The sequence below is a fragment of the Elephantulus edwardii genome, unplaced genomic scaffold (assembly GCF_000299155.1).
Source record: "Elephantulus edwardii isolate Elephantulus edwardi_28Jun2011 unplaced genomic scaffold, EleEdw1.0 scaffold00097, whole genome shotgun sequence".
Lineage (NCBI taxonomy): Eukaryota > Metazoa > Chordata > Mammalia > Macroscelidea > Macroscelididae > Elephantulus > Elephantulus edwardii.
This window is the reverse complement of record NW_006399847.1, coordinates 1289593-1294326: the sequence shown is the minus strand read 5'-3', so window position 1 is coordinate 1294326 and position 4734 is coordinate 1289593.

Sequence of the window (4734 nt, the reverse complement as noted above, 5' to 3'; positions counted from 1 at the left end):
GATAAAGACCAATTATTGCAGGACATTTATAAAAGAAAGGTCTAGACCATAAACAATCAGTAAAAAGGAGTCACTTAATTCAATGATCCAATCTGATCACAAAATGAGCATATCTCTAATCACAGAAAAAAGGATTCAATAATGATTTAGACATCTTAATGAAATAATGCTTAATATGTTCTAAATGTAAAAAAAATTTTTTTTCATCCAAGATGCTTAGTGTCCTATTTTGTATTACAGTGTTCTACAAAAGTTTTATGATTGTAGGAGATATATATCATACTCGATGGTAATGGTTTTAGGGAGCTCTGGTGGCCTAGTGGGTAAGAAGTAGTGCTGTCTATTCAAAGGCAGATAGTTTGAAGAAGATAGGCTATTTCTTCCCATGAGATTTACAGTCTCTAAAAACCTAGTGGAAGGTTAGTGATTGATTGGTTTTGACTAGACTACAATGAGAAAAAGAGATGCTGTTAATAGCATATGATAGAACAAGGATCTGATCTGTTATTCATAAAGTTGTTGTGAGTTGTGATAGACTTGACAGTACATAACAACAACAAGAACAAAAATAGCATAGTGCCAGTGAGACCAAAACCACAATCTTCTGTGTTAAATTAGTTGGCAGAAAAATATTTTGCTTTGTGGTCACTAGGTCAGCGAGGCAACATGCCGCTGCATTTGCTCTTCACACAGTTTTAGATGCTTAGAAGACCATGGCTACCTCTCCACCAATTCTCTCACTTTAAATGATGCAAAGCGTGGATTCTATTTAATGCTTCATTTATACATCCCAGTGACGCTTGTTAGTGCTCTTTATGATAATAAGTCTGTTAAACTGTCCTAGAATATTCTATATGTCTTCGTTTGGCCCAAGTATTAGTCCTTAAGTTTCTATAACCTTGAAGTATAACATGGGGGTACTTATGTGCCACATATCATGGCTGGAAGAGTTTTTTTCTGAAGAATTGCCTTTTAAAAAATTATTAGTGTGTCTTCTCTAAATTAGAGATAAAGAAAGTTCCTCCAAATTAGTACCTCTATACTCACATTCTTGATTTTTTAAAAAAATTACCTGTTTAATATTTGAATTATGTACCTTTAGACAAGTGGTTTCAGTTTTGGCCTCTGTATACTCTGAGTGATTATGTAAAAATGTTCTTTCAACATTTTCCACATTCTTCTTTTACTTCTTTGCTGAATGACAAGAGGACAGTTGCATGGCTATTCTTTCTTCCTATTATTTAAGAATATAATGTTGCCAGAGGAAGAGAGATGAGCTGATACTCACAAGATACTGCTTACTTTCAACCTTAGTTCACTTACTCCATGAATTTAAGACCTCTATGAACTCACTTAAACTGATCATTCTTCATGTCTTCTGATATCTATACATCTTAGTCATATGTTTACCCAACTGGTTTTCTGAGACTTAATGAATTAACTAATTAGTAAGATCTTGAAATAGGGAAGGATTTAAAAAGCATGAAGTGTTTTAGAAGACTGGATAGTAAGAAGATGATAAGGAAATTGAAGACATAGAATTAAAGATATCCAGAAGTGCAAAGAATCTTAGGGAATGTGAACTTAGTTTTGCTGAAGGAAACAATTGGACAGATCTAAGAAAACAGAAGATAAAAGACTAAGCCTTCAATATAGATTACATCTCAACAATGAGATGACAAAAATCCTCACGACTGGACCAATAAGCAACATCATGGTAGATGGAGAAAAGGTTGAAGTTGTCAATGATTTCATTTTACTTGGATCCACAGTTAACACCCCTGATACTAACAGTCAGGAGATCAAGAGACATATTGCACTGGGGAAAGTCAACTGTCAGGGACCTCTCCAAATTACTTAGAAGTAATGATGTCAACTTGAAGACTAAATTGTGCCTGAGACAGACTATGATATTTTTGATCACTTGCTATGTATCTGAGTGCAGGACAATGAGTAAGAATGACAGAAGAAGAACTGATGTTTTTGAGCTGTGATGTGGAGAATAATACTGAATATTCCATGGATTGCCAAAAGAATAAACAGATATGTGCAATCAGAATTGTCCTTGGAGGCAAAGATAATAAAGCTTTGTCTCACATACTTTGGGGCTCTTGCAAGGGAAGACTACTCCTTAGAAGGAGATATCATGCTTGGAAAAATGGAGAATCAGAGAAAGAGAGGAAGACCCCCAAGAAGACAGATTGACACAGTGACTGCAGAAATGGATACAAGTATTTCGGAGATTATAAAAATGGTAAAGGATAGGACAGTGTTCATCTCTGTTGTTTATAGGGTTGCTGTGAGTCATACTGGAACCAATGGCACCTAACAAGATCAACAACAATGACGACGACAGAATAACAGAAATAATACCTCTACTAAAAGATAGACATCAGGAAGGAGCTTTAAAACATCTGAGGTAGAAAGCTCTAGAAAATGAGACATAAAGAAGTAATACAAAGTAACTGATGAGATTTTTCTGTTTTGTAGAAAATAGGCCAGAATGAATCACAAGCTATAGACTAAACTCAGCTTATTTATTTGTAGTCTGGATAAAACAGCTTAGGGCTATTTACTGAAAAATACCCCTGGAAAATTACATGTAGATATCACTTTGTTTGATAAACTATCCTTTGCTTTTGCTCTGAGGCTTTCAACTTAGGAGCAGAGCTGTGTTTGTGCAGAAATTTTCTATATAGTTTATATTTTGCTAGAGGCTTATTCATGCAGGGGAATTAGCAAGGGACTGCAAACCAGAAAATGTGGGTTTTAACCCAGAATCTGACTATAAATGTCAAGAGATTTTGTGAGTAAACACCTTATTTGCTTGCATCTCAATTTTCTTATATGTAAAATTACTGATTTATAATTTTGCTCCTAGTTGAAATATTCTGTGGTTTTGATAGCACGGCTATATTAGGGCATAAAGGAAATAAATGAAAAGAAGTATAATCACATTGTATGTCATGTGTTTCAATTTCAGACAGTCTTTAGAGATGAATTTCTATTAGATGTCCATTTAGTATACATTTGATAGTTGGAAAATGTTAAAAGCAAATGACTTGCATTCTTTTCCTTAAGCAGTTTCCCTTTTAGTCTAATTGTGAAGTTATTATAATAGAAGTTGTATAGATTTTAAATCAGTATATTTGCACCGTTAGGTGTCATTGAGTCAACTACAATCATAGTAAGTGTATGAATGATACATTAAAAACTTGCCCCTATGCTGAAACATCCTCATGATCTTTGTAGATGCCTCAAGTTCATTGCTCCAATCAGGATCAGTCCGTCTCTTTAAGAGTTTTCCTTTCTTTTGCTAATCTTCTGCCTGTCCCCAGCATCATTTCCCATCCTGAAAACATATTCAAAGTGTAAGATGATGTTTCACCACCCTTAACTATAAGAAGTGACTTGCTTTTATTGCTTTCAATACAGATTTGTTTGTGGTATTCACCCCCCCAGTTCTAGAATTGCCATGGGAAAGTTGTCAGAGACCTCTCCAAGGTACTGAGGAGCAATGATGTCAGTCTGGAGACTAAGGTGTGCCTGATACAGGCCATGGTCTTTGCCATTACTTGCTATGCTTCAGAGAGCTGGACTTGGGATGATAGAAGGAGAGTTGATGTCTTTGAGCTTTGGTGCTAGAGAAGAGTATTGAACATACCATGGACTGCTAGAACAAACAAGTTCATCCTGGAGAAGGTGAAGCCAGGCTGCTCTTTGGAGGCAAGGATTCTGAAGTTTCCTCTGACATACTTTGGACATGTTGCAAGGAGGGACCAGTCCTTAGAGAGGGACACCATGCTTAGGGAGGGAAGGAGTGGGATATTCCATTGTGGTTTGCGGTTCATCTGTTAGTTCCTCTAGGTGGGCAAGGCTGTTCACTCTTCTTGTTGATGTGTGTATTCTTTGAATTCTTCATTCTTCCCCTTGGTTCCCCTGCCTAGGCCTAACAAATTCTTCTTTGGTATTCCTTCCTCAGTACCCAACTTCCACAGTCATACAAATAAATTGAAAAATATTATGACTTAGATTGGGTGCACTTTACTCTTTAAACTGACATTCCTGTTCTTCAGCACTTTAAAAAGCTCTCTGCCAACGTATTTGTCAAATGCAATGCATTTTTAAAAATATCTTGACTGCTGCTATCTTGTGTGTTGATTGTAAATACAAATAAAAGTTTTGACAGCTTCAGTTTTTATTCATCTTTAAGTACATGGCCAGGAGAGACCAGTCCTTAGAGCAGGACATCATGCTCAGAAGGGTGGAGGGACAGCACAGGAGAAGAAGACCTTCAATGAAATGGATTGTTACATTATCTAGGGCAATGGGGGCTGGTGTGTCAGAATTAGTAAGACTGGATCAGGACAGGCAGAGGTTCAAAGCTGTTATATAGAAGGTCGCCACAGGTTGCAGGTGACTCAACAGCACATAACAACAATACACTATATTGGTTATTTTTTAATTAAGCCTCTTGTTTAAAGTCAACAAGACCTTTGGGAGAGCCTTTGCATTTAAAGTTGGTTGTTATTATATTTTGGAGGAACATTCTTGTAAGTGGTACAGCACTGGGGTTGCTGTGATGCTGAACCTTATGTCTTCGGAGTGTCAAATAGTGAAAGAGCCCAATTTAGGGCTTTCCTTGGTCAGGCGTGACCCCAGGCAACTCACACCAGAAGCACTTGATGCAAACACACAAGGTTTTATTGGCGGAGCTCCGGGTCGACTCGTATC